This window comes from Platichthys flesus, chromosome 14 (assembly GCF_949316205.1).
Source record: "Platichthys flesus chromosome 14, fPlaFle2.1, whole genome shotgun sequence".
In the NCBI taxonomy this organism is placed as follows: Eukaryota; Metazoa; Chordata; class Actinopteri; order Pleuronectiformes; family Pleuronectidae; genus Platichthys; species Platichthys flesus.
Window position 1 is genome coordinate 6,587,976 of NC_084958.1, and position 18,132 is coordinate 6,606,107.

Below are 18,132 nucleotides of genomic sequence, written 5' to 3' on the forward strand. Positions count from 1 at the left end.
TTATTTTTAAATAAAAACAAACAGTTTTTACAAATAATGTAGAGAACGTAATATGAGCAAAACGTGTTGTACATAAATACATAATACTATTCCAATATCTGATTAAACAATCTGTTTTACAACAGATGAAAATAATCCATCACGTCGCTCATTTTAAAACAAAAAAACAAAAAAAGTAATCCCTTTGTTTTGAGCAATGAATTCTTTTAACTTTCTTGGAAAAAATTTCCCAAAAACTTGTGTTCAGAAATTCAAACAATCTTTTTTTTTAAACAATATATCCATTGGAATGATCACAATGGCAACAAGTTACAGTTTTATATACAAAACAACACAAATCCACATATAACTAGAAAGGATCAACCCAGAGGCTTTGTGATGGTGCCTCCTCGTGTCTGTCCTGGCTGCATGATGAAGATTCAGATGAGGTCTGTGAGCGCTGATGCAATGATTACATTAGCATGTTGAGTCAGCAGAGGGCAGCATGGCTGTAAATATAAACACTACTATATATGAAGGGCATCTGTACAATGGGAGGTAGCAGCAAAAAGGAAACAAAAATATCCAGTGATTGCTTTGCAATGTTTTTCCATCACACGTTATGTTCTCAGTGGACAATAGTTGATATTGAACCTTGTTCCCAATTCCCCTCTATAGTAAGAGGCGTGTTAATACCAATACAGTTTACTGCTCCCATTGCAGCTCACAATACAAAAGTGTTGGAGGTCCTGAATTACCTACATGCTCTATCACTAAAGTCTTATGTGACATATGTCTCGTTGGACCTTTTTTGAAAATGAAAATTAGTCCAGCCCCAGATGTGTCAGATGTAATTAAGTTGTTCACGCGTGACTCTGCCCAGCAGGTTTCATGTGATGTTGAAGCGACCAGAAAAGATCAGGGGAAGGAATCAGAAGAGGGCAGGACGACTGTGGCTATGAACACCACCGGTCTATTCCACAGGCTCTTCTTCTCCAGCCAAGCCATTTTATTACTAGGCCGCAACATCCATCATGGGTACTCCGGCGTTCCAGGATGAAGCTCTGTAATGAACACAGGTATATGTCGATGGCTTGTTAAGTGTTAATGCCACGTACAAAGCACTTGTCATTCTCATTAGTGTGTTTGGTAGAGTTACATAAGTCAGTTCGGCTTTATCACTCGGACAATCCTGTTCGGGGGAGTTGCACAGAGAATCACCCTGAGAACGAGGGATTAGGAATCACTTTTCAGACAATAACACAGATGATATTCGTGGAGCTGTAACTGTGGTTTGTAATCCTCGTATCCTTCCCATACTTCCCTGTGCCCAGTGCAGTGGAGTGGTGCAGCCGGTGGATCAGGGTGGCTGAAGGACATTTCCTAGATTGAAGTCACCCTTCTTTTCTTTTTTGGCAGAAAGCTAGTTTTCTGCTTGTGGGACCACTGTTGCATTTTGTTTGAAAGGTGACTCCACTTCTGGGATGCTGCCCTTTGTCCTCACCTCAACCGAAACACAGCCACCACTCAGGGTCACAGCCAGCAAGCTGCCGGTCCTCCGCTGCATCACAGTTAGTGGGGCTAGTGAGAGAGTGAGAGTAGCTTGTTATTGTTATTCAGATCATCAGACTCAGGCCAGAGATGAATGCATTTACCGAGCGATCCTTCATCCTGATGTCGGCTCATCTTTTATCAGCGTGTTTTGTTCCGTATCAATAAGCGCAATGTAATATTTAACACAGTGGGCAGGTTTATCATCACAGGCTCTGGCTCACGTTCAGGAGACATTAAAGTGCTGACACTTCTTTGATTAACTCTGAGTAAAACATGCACAAGACAAATTTACAGTAAAAAAAAATCAGCCATCTTGACACAATGAGCGGATATCATTTGGCGGTTTCATAGGCGGTGGACTAGTGGCAGAAAGTTGGACTTTAGGCAGAAAATCCGACGGTGGTCTCTGGTTCGCCTCAACGGAGTGACAACAACAACAAAAAAACATACCTGGATGGACAATACCTGGAACTGTTCCCCACTTTCTAAATGCCTACCCCATACCACTGTCTAAGTGCCCCTGAGCAAGGCCCTATACCCCCCCAACACCTGCTCCCCGGGCGCCGTGCATGGATGCCCACTGCTCTGTGTGTCCTCCTGTTTACACCAGATGGGTCAAAGGCAGAGGACAAATTTTCCCCCATTTTGCATGTGGTGTGTGTGTGCATGTGTGTGTGGGACCAACAAATGTATCTTCTATCTTCTTGATCTTCTTATTTTTTTTTTTTGTATCTTCTTCATCTTCTTCATTTGTTCACTTATTTGATAGGGACAGCGCTCATTAGTCAACTGACAAATAAATGAGCCAGAGTTAGCTGTATAAGCTAATTATCACAAGGCAACCTGCAGTAGAGTAAAATAGTATCTATGAATAATTCATGTATATTATACAGTGCATATCATCCAAAGTACTGTACAAGAGACTCATGATCAAAACACTTCATCCCATACAAACAAGAAAATAACCCATGATTGCAATACATTATAAAAATCAAACAATATTATGCAAAACACAAATCCCCAGATACACATCTGAATCCCATAAGATAAAGTGGAATAATTACACATGATATGTCTTTGAAAGAAAAGGCAAAGTAATTTCAACTGGTAAGGTTAGGCTCTGGAAACATGAGATGGACGTTTTGAGCCTCGCCAGTGGCAAAGTCAATCAGGCCGTTGATCCTCGGGATCAACCTGAAATGTGTTATTTTTGAACAGACATCTGCGGTGCCCAGAGGAGGAATCCTGATGACATTGGTAATCCCCTGACATCCCACTGACATTTTAAAATGTTCTGCCTCCCACTACTCTCAACTGAGCAAATATAAGAACTCTCGTGCTTAACTTGATAACTGCTAAACTTGACAGAGTCGTGAGTGATTGATCAGTTATTGAAATACATGTTGCATCTCTCTTTTAGAGCTGCTGCACTCTAGATGAAAATCTGGATGATTTTGGACCCGATTGGCCTCTTCCAACGATCACGGGGGGAGGGGTGTGAGGGATTTACAAAATAATGTAAATGCTACGATTGAGTCAGAGGCTCCCGATCTCAAAACGTAAATATCAAACAGGAAACGTGAAAAACGTTTCACACAAATCATCTAGTGTGTGCTTTCTGACGATCATTATATAATTTCAAATCCATCACTATGTCTGTGGTCACCAATGTTTTTTAAGATAGGTTAAGAGTTGTGAACCAGGCCTTAGTCCCAAACTTGAGTCCTGAAAAGTAAAACCCCTGGGTGCTGCACATCCCATAATGCTACCCCATAGCATGTTTGTCAAGACCGTCCTCCCCTGCATTGTCAACACTCCCGTCTTTCAAAGACGCTATTCTCAGTTTGTAACGTGGGCCTGAAATCCCAAACCAGGATGACTCGAGTGATGTCACCGGATGCTTTTTTTCTCAGACTTTACAAATGACATCATAGATCCATTTCCACCAGTTTATCGACTCTCTCCATGACCTGCGGAGGAAGCGTTAATGAGTTTCGATATAAATGTCCCCTTTTTAATGTGATGTACTTTATAACAGAGCCCAACCCAAATATATAATGGTAGCAACAATGTAAAGTGAAGTAATAAGACCTCTTTGATTGGCTCACTGACATAATGTAAATATCAGTGTCGTCTCTCACCACTACCTGTATCATTCTTTCCCTTTCACAGGCAGATTTGAACCTTGTTGATCATTATGCAGATTTGGCTTTGTTGCCTTAGCTCAACTGAAAGCCTGTCACTCACCCGGTAATTGCTCTGCCACTCTGCTATTCTCTCCAGATTTACAAAAGATAGCAGAACGTGTCAGCGGTTAAATTGGAGGAAAATAGTCTCTGGAGCCGGCTAGCAACGCAGGCTTTATTAAATTAACCTGGCGCACCCTTTGCCGGGGTTTTCACGACATGTCCATCTCCATAGAAATTAGTACACTAATTCTTGTTTCCCGAGGGGTGACTTTGCACTTCCTCTGTAAATGAATGAACAGTGTTTTTGTCAGCTCATAATGTTTCCTGAGAACATTGAGGCGGAACTATGTTTCTTGTGGGTGCTGCAGTAAGTCTAGGATTTCCAGAGGTGCCCAGATATCAGTGTGCTGAACAGGATGAAATCCACCTCTGAACCAGAATCACATTGATTCATATGAAGATATGAGAGTACAAAAAAACAGACTTTCTTTATTTTTACTACTTTTTATTCATTCCACACATAATCATTTTTAACTTAATTGTCAATAACATTCTCAAGCAAATAATATGACCTCTCTACTCTGATCATAAAACTGTTCTGCATTCATCCTAATTTATATCCATCAGGTCACAAAGTCTATAACAAAACTTTAAGTACCTTTTCTTACCAAGCCTGACTCCTGAGGCAAATCTCCCATAATCCCACAATCCCTCCAACATAACAAAAACTAAAATACTGTGTCTTCACCGTCCACAAAACACCTTTTTTTTTCAACATAAATAGTCTTGTGTTTGAAGTTTTTTTTCATTAATTTTTTCCCATATCGATTCTTACAGAGTTATATATGTGTTATTATCGGATTCCTTCACAAAAATACTCATACTCATCATATCTGTTGTCCCTTTCAAGGAAACACTCATCTTTTCAAATAGGGTTTGAAGATAAGAAGATAAGAACTTACCCTCGGAGAGCTGTTGGATAAAAACCCATCCCTCGGGCTACATTTGACAAATGAGCATCAGTGCTTGAGTAGATTGCGGGTAAAGAGAAGGACGGCATGCATTACTATGGCGATGGACCATTTGTAGGGACGGAGGTGTTGCTCGGACCCTCGCGGTCAGTCACTCTCTTTACCCTTCACGTTCCCCGGGTGTACTGCTGTCATGCCCACATTGACTGACTTGGATGAGTGGATGCTGAGAATTTGTCTTGACTGCAGAAGGTTGGGGAAACCGACCGTTCATCACCTTAATGGAAGAGTATTGATTGTGTTGCAGGAGCGCGGTGCCCGCCTGCAATAGTAATGGACTTCCTGAGAAAAATCACTGATGAAAAGACATCAGGGGATCACCAGGTGGAGGGAGACACCTCTGCCCTGATTCTTAGCACCTTGTTATGTGCCCCGTGTGTGTTTGGGCTCCGCTAACGTGTCCAGATGAATAAATAAAAGCACAAACGCAATATCAAAGGATCAGTTCAACACATCATAAAAACATGTTTTCACTCCCACTGAGTCACTTCGAGATTTGGAGATTTTGTGATGGCAAACTGACTGTTTCTTTAAAGCTTTCCCAGTCTTATCGACCACTCAAAGCTCCTTGTACGAGTCACATTCACCTTTTCACACATACGTTCATGCAGCACCTTTATACGCAGCACTTTTTTTACAAACACACACTATTCACACAGCCATCAGAGGGGATGTAGGGTTCGGTATCCTGCCCAAGGACACAATACAGCCTGGGGGAAGCAGGTATCAAACCACTGACTGTGTGTGTAGTGGACGCATCGCTCTCCCAACTGAGCCACAGCCACTGGTAAATGTTCCATATAATTTATACATTTAATAAAGCTAATAAAGCAGACAGGGCGTAAAAGTAGGCCTAAGGGAGGCCAACTGATTTCAGTGAACAGTGAAGCGTGTCTCCCACTAATCTCTATAAACAGATTTTTAAATACACAGAATCTGTAGGTGAGGGATAAGATTTTGTGATTGGAATCCTTCTGATTGACCAATCACACTGGAGCAGGCATTGGTTGCCTGCAGGAAATGCATCGGCTATGGGCTTTTTAATTTATCTGCAGTTATATGCAAATAGCTGTTAATATAGATTGGCTAACATGTCGTCTGGACCTAAACTACTTTTTGTGTTTTGCGTGGAGAAACAGTCGTTAACAGAAGTGAGTCAGACTGTAAACAATGTGCGGTGAACTGAAGACACCGAAGAGTCTTAGATTAGATAAATGCTGTCTACACCTGAGGTCCCAACATTTTGTCCATTGCCCCCAGAGGCTAATTCGTCGTCATAGCTGCAATGTTTCCTTTTTTATTTCCTGTAATGATCTTTTTCACCTAAACCAAGTTAATTTTAGTTGCCCAAACATATACAGTACATCCAGAGAGAGAGAGAGAAAAGTTAGAATTATCCCCTAAGTCTACAGCTCCGCTCACCTTCGCTGAACTTTACGAAGAGTTTCAGCTCATTGTTTATCCGTCTAACCTGGAACGCTACAGTGCTGGTTCCCTCTCGCTGCTCTTAAAGGATCTTTTCAGCTTCAGCAGGCAGGCAGTTGTAATGAGTGGAGGAGACAGTTAGCGGCTGGCTGCATGGTGAGAATACAGTGGAGTATTTAGTGGCTGAAAAAGACAGATATTTCTCCCAGGAGCTGGTAGAGACTAATAATAGAGAAAAACCGAGAGTCAGTTTAAAAGGTGATGATGTGTCAATGTGGAGCTTTCAAGCTGTTTCTGCTGCCTGCAGTGGCCGTGAAGAAGATCCGTTATCACCTTTCACTGGAGTTGCCAAGGATATAGAAAGTAGAAATAAAGAAATATATATTTTCACATTGTACAAAAAGAAGAACTTGAAAGAATTGTGTTACTGAATATGAATGACCGAGTATTGATCATCTGTGGATTCATTACAAACACTGCTTAAACAGTCTATAGACAAAAATGTTTTCTCTTGTTGGTGTACAATTATCGAGCAGTGTATCAAAGTTCGCCAGAATAATTCTTTCCAGCGGATCCACATCTGAATCATAGAACATGCTGTCAACACTGTTCACACTTTCTCTCGTGTCCCAGTGGAAAGTGTTGACAATGAGGTCAATGCATTATCTAAATCAACCAGGTCGTCGTGTCTGCAAAGACATGTTGTAGCTGAATTATTTAAGCATCCTCTTTCATTGCTGTGAGCAGCCACAAACATAACAAACACAACTGGCACACAAAAAAATCCAAGTGGTTAGATCCCAACTAAATGACGAAATATATCCTTTTTATCATTGAAATGAACCAAACCCTTTTATGTGCGAGTCTTCTTTTATAACTCGCTGTTTACTTGATGTGTACGCACGCCTTCTGAAATATCTGCTCGGAACACGCCTCCTCCTCAGATCAGTGCTAATCCCTTTATTCAAAGATCTCACATGTCAAAATCACTGACAGCTGTCAAGGTGTAAGGACCAAGGCAAGGGATATTGTGTTGGTATTTATGTGTGTGTTTGTGTGTTAGCAGTAACAGGGCCTCATACCATAAGCCTCCATTTAGCTGTATTTGACAATCCGCTCAGTGATTAGTGGAACAAATGTCTGCCTGTCGCATAACAACTGTTGTTTTGCTGGCCATTTGTAAAGCTTTGATGTCCTGCATGCATTTCATTGGGAGATCATCTCCTTACATTGTGTGTGTGTGTGTGTGTGTGTGTGTGTGTGTGTGTGTGTTTGTGTGTGTTCTTAGGTTTTGCTTTGAATTGCTGTTATCTCCCCCAGCATCTGCCTTTGTTATTGATTCCAACCCATGTAGACCACATCACAGACAGAACTGCGATTCCCTCACCTTTTTTGTTTTTTTTTCACCTCACATTTATATGGAAATCGCACTCATTTATATTGCGCCGTAAAATATGTAAATGGGAATTATAATGCCCTGCTGGTAATTGGGTTGATTCTGTATCGCTCCATCTCCATCTGTGTGTCCCAGTGTGAATCAAGTTGTCAAAGTTTATCTCTGCAGGCCATTTAAAAAAATGGCTCAAACGTGTCATTTTATGTAACAAGGAGACGGATGATTCAGTCACAGTTATGTTCCTCACGATGGAAAGGAGTTTTTCTTGCTCCTCTGCTTTTTCACCTAAACTAAAGTAATTCACTGCTGCGAGGATGGCCTACGAATAAAACTTGGTGCAATGACAGGGAGAACATAAAAAAGGGACAGTAATTTCCCCCCAAAAGGCAGCAGAAATACTAGCAGCACAGACGGGGTCCATATCCCGCTCGTAGGAGTAAGAAGAAGTTAGTAGTTAACATCTGCTTGTTAACCCAAGGTTTTAGTCACAAGCCTTTTATTGATTAAGATTAAGATGCATTTATAAATCCCAAACACAGACATGCAAAGGCACACTCATGCAGGTAGGGACATTTAACCTCTGCTTTTGACCCATCTGGTGCAGGACACACAGAGCAGTGAGCGACCATGGACGGCGCTCGGGGAGCAGATGTTGGGGGAGTAAGGTGCCTTGCTCAGGGGCACTAGACAGGGTAGGGATAATTCTCTTGGATTTTTAGACAGATCAATCCAGGTTTGTCTTTTGTTGTCTCTCCGTGGAGTTGAACCAGAGACGAACCAGAGACCTTCTCTGCCCATAGTCCAAGTTTCTGCCACTAGACCACCGCCTCTCAAGTGCAGTGACCTAAAGATGAAATCAGTGACCTATCATCGGTTTCTAGTGAAGTATATTGATGTCTAATGGCAGCTAATCAGGGTGTTTTGATTTTGCCCTCTTCTAAATCCGACTGCAAAGAAAATAATGCAGAAGTTCATGTTGTAGTAACACAAAGACAGATATCATGGAAGTTTCCTGGAAGCTGGTGAAAGGAGAACTCAGGCAGCAGCTGATGTCTTATGCAGAAGGTTTTTGATGCATCAAGGTGAAACAATATACAAACACTAACACAGTAGCGTGAGCAACTGTCCCCCCAAAGTCTGAAGATCCCACAGCATCCCAGTGTATCTTCCTCTACTGTCACCCATTCCAACAGAACATCTATGAATGACTAGAATTGCTGTCACATTGTCCTTATGTCTTGCCACTGCTGAAATAGGCACTATTCTCCTGTACAGACGTAGTGTAATATACAATAAACATAATATACAGTGGCATATTTGGTAATATGTGAAGATGGTAAAAAAAAAAAACTCAACAACAAGGAGCTAGCAAAAGCACAAGGGATGCGAAAATCCTATTATGGCCGACGTTTGGCAACAAAAGATCTAATATATCTCTGTCCAGACTATACGGCGTCAAACTAAACATTGCTTATCTTCTTACACTGTGGATATTGCAACAATAAAAAACAGGTGGAAAATCTGCAACGTTCACGTTACATCTCTTTAACATACGAGAAAAAATTCTGGGCAACGAAGAGACCAAGTGGCAACAAGGATTCATCATTTTTAAAATTAGAGTCTCCTCAACATGGCAGCCTCCGACATGCTCCCTCTTTGATGTAGAGGTGTTTTCATTTACCAGGCAACTCGAAAAAGAGAACATCCCTAATTACAACCAATCCCTGTGGGACTATTTGCAAAGGTATGAAGATCACACACACACACACACACACACGCAAATCTGGAAGCAACCCAGTAAACCTCAGACTTCTAACGTTGGTCACAGAGCAGCGCTAATGAAACTGTGACTAGTCCAAGTGCACTTCGACAGTTGCACAGTGTAGGGAGTGAGTGGGCGTCGAGGACTGATTTCCCTGCAGATCTCGGGATTTAAACTGGCAACCGTGACATTATAAACCCACCCGTCCCGCTTGACGGCTGTTTAATAAGGTGGGGTTAGTTTTTTATGGCTGGAAAACACAACTTGTTAGCTAAGTTTATGGACCAATTTAGGTGCAAATAAAATGTGGATTGGACCAGGCATGCATACAAATAGCCTTAGTCTTGTGATTTAACATTTGTTGCTTCTCCTGTGAGCTGAGATGGGAGAGTTGAGGGCAGAGGGAAGAGAGGAAAGACGGTGGAAGGAGCCAAATGCTCTAAGAAACATAAGAGTGTTAACTCTCCTGTTGTGGGTCAAAGGAGGCTTTTTCTGGCCTGGCAGGGGGGGTAGAAAGAGATCGTTACAATCCAGGCTTAAACTCGCACAAAGACACAATTAAGATACAAAGTAATGTAGCTGCTCATGCAGGGATGGGAACCTTCTAACGCGTAGATATGCATCAGCGTGCATCTACTCTCTCACACACACACACAGCCCTTAATCAAGCTGAATGTGGCACAGCGCAGTTGGAACCACTGCGGTGTCTGATTAGTGATCATGTCTTCCTCAGAGTGGTTACATATGCTCACAGGCGACTGTGCACCAGTAGGTTTGGGCTACTTGAACTACAGGGTGTCCCTTCCCTCAGCGGTTGACGGAGGGCATGTGATTGCAACTCAACAAATTGATCCACACTTTGAACAGTGCCCTTGCAGTTGCGAACTAGCGAGTGAGCAGAGGTCTATTCAGTCAAAATAGCTAAAAGCTAAAAGTATAGACTGTATATTAAGATACATTGCTCCCTGGAGGTTAGCTGACTCCTCCTCCTCTACAACCTAAAACGCCTTCTTGAGAATAGATCTACGACGTGTATTAAGACTTTCTTAGATGTACCATCCACTTACATTGAGGTTTTGTATCAATGCTGGGATCACCGGATGGAGTTAAAAGCATTTAAAAGACTTGGAATGTTAGTTAAGTAGAGAAGTGTATGAATAATAAGTGACGACTGTCTCAGACAAATGAAATTAAGACCCAACCAAAATGAAGCTTTATGACATTATAACAGTCTCTTTTAGAGCTGAAAAACAACCTTGGCTTCAATTCAACCTTTTTCCTCCACAGCCAGTAATGAATTGTTGCCGCCTGCTATGAGCAATATGCTTTTTGTAGGATATTGAAGAGGCCGCGGCTGCAGCTTCAATTCACTTGCCCTTGGCCAGACACAAATGGCACTTTTTCAACTCGATCCTCCCGCTGTTTTTTTTTTTCCCTGAGTCTTATTCCTGCCGACTGCAGGAAACATGCAGGCTTCACTCTGTCAGAGGCACAGTGAGCAGATGCCCTTTGTTTCCCTCTATGAATGCATTAACTCAAAAATTAGCTCATAATTTTCTGCATATGGCATCTTTTTGAGTCTATAACAAAAAAAACTGATAGAGTGAAAGAAGTATTTTTTAAGTTGATCTATAGATTTTACCCTGTCAATTTTCTCACATAAGTTAAAGAGTGACATTGATGTAGGTTCTCTTTCTGTGACTTGAATTCTGAGACTGTTAATTTACATTACAATTGTGGAAAGAAGTTACATTTTTTAATAGTTAACTACAGTTTTGCCTTTTACTTTATGATATTACATTTAGCTGCCTTAAAAAGGATGGTAAAGCTTTTTTCTCATAAATCTGATCAAGTATTTTTCTTTGTATTTTCTGTAAATGATTTACTTGTATACGTGTGATTGCAAATGTATGTGTTTATCTCACTGCTTGCTCAGTTACAAATCTACCCACTAATTCCACAATTGTCAGTGGGTCTGTCTGTTTACATGGAACATTAATCTCGCAAATCATTCATCTAATCGATTTCACACTTGGCTTTAGTATTTTTTAGTGTTTATGGGAAATGGAATGCAGAGTTTGGTGCGTTCTGACTCTTCACTCGTCTGCCTGTTCTGACTCTTCACTCATCTGCCTGTTGTGACTCTTCACTCATCTGCCCGTTCTGACTCTTCAGTCGTCTGCCTGTTCTGACTCTTCACTCATCTGCCCGTTCTGACTCTTCACTCGTCTGCCTGTTCTGACTCTTCACTCATCTGCCCGTTCTGACTCTTCAGTCGTCTGCCTGTTCTGACCCTTCACTCATCTGCCCGTTCTGACTCTTCACTCGTCCGCCCGTTCTGACCCTTCACTCATCTGCCCCCTGCTTCAGCCATCACCATCCCTTGTTTTTTCCACTCATGTGTGTACTTCTGGGTCCAGTTAAACAAAAACAATTGTCTTTTTTTTTGTTTCCTGTTCTCTGGCACCTATATTATTTACATTTTGTTTATCCATTAATATAAACTAATATAAAATGTACTTTTTTAGCATTTTCACCTTTTTCTTATTTTATGTTGGACATTTCCCTTCATATTGTCTTTCTCTTTATATTTTCTGCCAATATGAATATGAACATGCATGTGATCCCATGTGCACGTTAATCTCTTTCACTGCTTGCACAGTTTAAAATGTAAATAAGAGAAGAGATGCCCCCTCCCACAAATCCCCACCCTCACCCCCGCTCTCCCTCCCTCCCTCCCTCCACCTACCCTCGTTAGTCTTTCAGAATAAAAGGCCGCTGTCCGTGGTGCTGACATCACGGGGAATGGTGCTGTTTCACAATAAAAGTCACACTCGCTTCTCCCGGTGCGTTTTTTGGCCGCGGGGGGAAATGATCCCGCACTTTTATAAAGTGAAGTGTGTGAGAACCGGTGCCAGGCAACGATGACACTGAGACCGCCCAGTGCCTGATGTGGAAGTGAGAGAACAGGAGGAAAGAGAGCTGACTCTCTCTCTCACTCTCTGCCTCTATCTCTCTCTCTCCTCTCTGTCCCTCTGTCTCTCTCGCTCTCTCGCTCTTCAGACACAGAGAGAGGCACAAAGGGGGAGGGAGCCACTTCTCGCAGGGATAATTGCAGGAGTGTCACTGTTGGAATATAACGGAAAGAAATAAAATCAGACCAACGGAGGAAAAAAAAGCCAAATCAACAGAAGAGTATAAATCGAGCATCTCCGCTGCGGACGTGTGGCTCCGGCAGATGTGAGCAGTTTTCCGATGGACGAGCTGAGCCTGTGGACAGTAGAGTCAGTCACAGAGAACAACAATGACCTGGCTGCTGTCCGCACTGTTCTCAAGTGGGCTGCATCTTTTCACTTTTATTGATTGACTTGTTTTTTGTTTTTTTTTTGTCTCACAAGTGAGGAGACTGCTGCCAACATCAAGCCCAACGGTAGGTCTCAGCCTGTGTGATGTGGAGGGGGACAGTGTGTGTGCGCCTGTGTGGGATAGTAACAGAGTTTGTTTATTATCAAGGATCATATTTGTTATTATTTTATGTTCAGTCCTCAAGAAAACGGGTAATATTGCTGTTTCATGGTCTGTTGTCTAAATGTGTCTGCAGTGCAGCGGCTACCTCAGGAGAGTGGGGGTGAAACAAATCATATTTTGTTTATGGAATTATCTCTGGATTTAAGTACAATTAAATGCTTTTATTTTGACACCCAAAGACACCAGACACCACATTGAAGATCTAAATGTTGTATTCGATGCTGTTACGTGTTAAATTATGTCGTAGCAAAATATGTAAAAACAGTAAGTAGACCTCATTTAAAGTATTACTGTGTTATATATCATTTTCCCCTAATGAATATAGATGGAACATGGAATTATAGCTAATACAATGCAATTCAACTTCATAAAACATCACATTGCAAATCACTCATTAGCTAATCTCCCAAATGTAAAAATATAGCGAATACAATACATGTGTGTTCTCTAATGGGGGCACACTGCCAGGGAGTCTGTGAAGTCCAGATCCCTCCATTAAACTTATCATGATATGATATGATATGATATTAACCCAAGGGACATATATATGAGGGGTCAATGGATTATTTTTTGGCTTGGAAGGGATTGCTGACTGAGATTTTTTTTTTTAAACTATTGGTCTATACAGCTACATATACGTGTATATATATATATATATATCAGGCACACATGTACAATATAATACAACTTTATTTTGTTTGTACATAAATAGTAATGACAACATTTTGATAAATGATTATCTAAATTATACATATAATAAAATGTAGACTAACAGTGTAACTCAAAACTGAACATTACCAGCTTTGGTACAATAGATACGATGGGGCCGTTGTATTGGACTGCTTTAAGTGAACCTAAAACACTAGCCCTAAAGTGTCAGTAAGATTAATATGTGACATATGCAATTCAGCAGTGATTCAGAAACAGCCTCCATAATGTTAAATCAACAAACCTTGAGCAAAAAGCTGGATGTGAAAAATGTTGTTTCAGACTCTGTGTTCCTAATGAATATGAATCTCCTTTAGTTAGATAGATAGATAGATAGATAGATAGATAGATAGATAGATAGATAGATAGATAGATAGATAGATAGATAGATAGATAGATAGATAGATAGATAGATAGATAGATATTTTATGGATCCTGTGGGAAATTTATAATGAGAATTATGAAATGGTCATTGTTTTCTTTATTTCACAGTGTGATTGATTAAAAGAAAACAAATAGTAAAGAGGTCAAAGCAGAGATTTAAGACTTGGGATTTTGTTCCATCATGTTGCAGCACCAAAACAGCCATCGTGATCTGATAAGACCCATTTCTCCGCAGGGCCACTGTATATTCCAATCACATGGGAACATTAAAGTGATGCTGTTGTGATGGGGGAAAAAATGAAATAGGCCGATAATAAGATTACTGCTGGACACAGCACACGCCTCATAGGGAATCTGGCAGGAGCATTACAGTGACACTAGAGGAGATGCCAAGAAGAATGTAGTGTGCTCAGGTCAGTGCGAGCTCACAGGGAAACACTGTCTGCTGCTGCAGCAGGACCGTCATGTTTCCCCATTCTGACTTCTGAGCACCACACTCTCTTTGCTAATGAGATTTAATGCATGTTCCTCAGGTTAATTGTTATTCAGCACATGCTGCAGCGTGCAGCCAAACAGCGGGGCCCCGGATAGGACCTTGATTGTTTAGCTCCGAGGGTCAGGGTCTATCTGTCTGCCGTGGACACATCCATGCGGACAAGTTGACTTCTTGCACCTGCAGAGATCTTTTAAATTCTTCATTAGCCGGAGTCTGCAAGACACGGTGAAATCTCTCTTGGCTGTAATTGTATACCAGCCGACCTGAGAGCGACACAGGCAGATGGCAAAGATCGGCTGAAATAAGAAATGAATGGGGGGGGGGGGGGGGGGGGGGAGAAGACAAAAAAGATGATGACTTTTAGTTCCATTAATTCCGGTCTATATGCCAGACTGCACAGATAACAATATAGGCTACATGCCAGAGTGCAATTTGACATACACATGACATCCGTCAATTGCAGGCAGCAGATGCTGTCACTTCCATGGCATAATTTATGAACATGCAGTGACTCTGAGTGCAGACACTGGCGCACAACCAATATCACTGGAATGCAATATTGTGGCGTGATAAGCAATCGTTATCGAAGCATCGTTTTCATTTCATTTTTGGGGCGTACACACAAACACACGCTCCCACACATTGTGATTGCTTCTTGAGTAATACTTTCCACTGAGCGGCAATAAAAAGGAGTCATATTTACAATTCAGATTCACTCAACCGAAACATTTGCGGAAACACAAGAACGCAGCAGCTTAAAACAAAACAGAATCAAATACAAAACCCATTCATGTGGATATACTTTTTGACAGAACTGCGGAGAACACGGAAATGGAACGGACTGTTCTGCTTCTCAATGGAGGAGGATGTGATTCCTTTTCATCCATCATCCAAACTGCCTGAGCTCAGCCATCCACTGCACTGGGAAACAAAACTGTACTGAGCAGCAGTCAAATGTGATTGGAATGTGTTCTAGTTATTACTCATGTCATGTGGATTTGAATATATTAATACACAGACGTTATGGGGACTGGGGATAAAAATACAAGTCAATTCAACTTAAACTATGAAATTGTAAATTGAAGAATCAGTCAAATATTCTTAAGGTCAGAGCATGCAGCCAGGAAATCGATGTGTGTGTGTGTGTGTGTGTGTGTGTGTGTGTGTGTGTCCTGCTTTGAGTTAGCTCTTGGGGACCTTTAGGGCCAGCTGCACTGACCGTGCCAGGACCAGCACACTCGACCAAAGCCTGGTCCTTATGAGGCAAAACTTAATTTCTCAGATACTGGTCAAGATGTGAATTGGGGTTTGGTCAAGGTTAGGGTGAGGCATGATCGAGTCATGATAAGGGATACGGTTTTTGTTAGGCTGTCCACAATGAATTGAAGGCAATGTAAAGGCCACGATAAGGATACCTGTGTGTGAATCCCTGCGTGTGTGCATGTGTGTGGTGCAGGTATTATTGATGTTGATGGGACCCAAATATGTTGACACAGTCACATTATGAGGACCAAAAGCAGTCCCTAAAAATTAAGGCATTTTAAGGTAAAGACTTAGGTTTAGGGTAAGGTTAGGTTATGTTGGGTGTGTGTATATATTTGTGTGTCTGTGTGTGTGTGTCCCTTTTTGCTTCCTTCATTACTTCAGTCTCCCCCTCCCCTCAGTCAGTGGCATATGAGCATGGGCAGAGAGAAGGGGGTTGCCACTAGGCTGATGAAAATGGCCCAAAAGAAATATAAAAAAATCAAACCACTCCTTTCTGCTCCGACATTATCCCGTGACTCATAAATTCTGCAGCCTGTCAGAAGAAGCTACTGTGAATAAAATTGCTCTGATCGATTACGTCAGCCAACCTTGACAATTAGAATGGGCAGTGTGCATGTGTCTGTGAAGGGAAGACACTGAAGAAAATTGGCATTTGCAAAGAGGCAACAAAAGAAATTGCGATGGAAGGATACAGAGTCAGAGTCAGGAAGGTGATGTCGACACACATTTATTTGAAATGTGAAGAGCAGAAAAAGAGCAGTTATGTTTCAAAAGGCGACACAATATGTGAAAGTGTCGCTGGCATATTTAATAAAGACACAGACAGATATAAGGACAGACCCAGTTGGTGTTATTGGTTTGATTGACATTTTGGAAAATACACATGTATTTGATTAAACCCCAGGGATCTCATACCCGTGTAATAAGCATGAATCTATACAGCCAGCAGCTTGTTAGGGCAGCTTAGTACGTATATGACAGAATGTCTTTTTATTACCTGCCTTAAGGTAATGAAGGCAATAAAAGCCACTTTAAATTCTACTCCACATTTCCTAAAATGTCAGATTATTTCTTTCATAGCTGGGGTTACTGCAGATTGTTAATGCTGCAGAGAGGATTACTTATAAACGGAGCCAGACAGTTGAATATATATATATAAACCAATACACTGTATATCAGTATTAGTGTACATATATATGTCAACTGATGAATGACTAGAAAGAATACAAAATAACCAAATAAACAGTGACAGCATTTCATATCAGAGAGCAGTGTCAACATTATATCTCAGCTGAAAAAGATCCTTCCCAGGATGTTTGCACTCGTCACAGAAAACAACATAAAGGGAGTTTTATCAGACGTTTTACTCATGTTATAAGTTGTGTGAAGAAAGATACAATGGCTGATATATAAATCAGGTCTTTAGTACGACTGAAGGCGACCACAGGCATGACTGGTTCTGCTTTTGGCTTCAACAATCCTCAAATATGTTGGGTTACAATTTTGACCTCTAGTTTCTAATAACGCACATGTAAACAGGTTTATTAGTTGTAGTTATTTGATATAGACATCTTTTTATTGCAGACATTCAATGATATTGTGCTCTTGTCAGCAAACAGTAAAATGTCATGTCAGCAGAGAAATCTTAGAGGATAGTGACACTATCGCATCGACCGTCTAGCCAGATGCTGAGAGGTTTCTTCATCCCTCTCAGAACCATTTGTCACAATGCATTTGTGGGTTTTTGTCAAAAATATTAATTAGAAATAATTGGCCAGCGAATGACTATCTAAAATAAGATAATATTGATATTGGTATTAGCCTGAAAAGTCCAGTAATAGTTGGGCTTGAGCTGTTTAATAATAGTTTAGGAATCATTTAATTATCCATTTGAGATCAGATATGGAGATAAGATATAATTAGATATAAAAGCACATTCTCTTTTGTCAGTTTATTATTTTCTTTGTATATATACATGTATAAATATATCCTAGCCATTTGGTATTAGTACAGTTAAACATAAATAAATTAGAAATCATTCATTTTTACAACCCTAGCAGCCCAAAACTTGTTTTTTAGTAATGGGTTATAACTGATCTATATATTTATACATTTATAAAGGTATTAATTACAGCATATAAAGTGTCTTGTAGAAGTGGAACCCAAATGAACAGCTCCTCACAACATCCATCACGACGAGCTATACAAGCTATAACAACAAAAAGCAGGGGCAAAAAACTACTTGAGACTGTTCTGACACGGCCTCATTGTAATCAGGCCATTACCAAACAAACTGGCAGCAATTTCATAAATTGTGCCACCTTTAATTAAGGTCACATGATAACAAATTATTCCAAAGACTGATTTGTTTTAGATGTAGTTCATCTGTATAATTACATAATTATATCCATCTC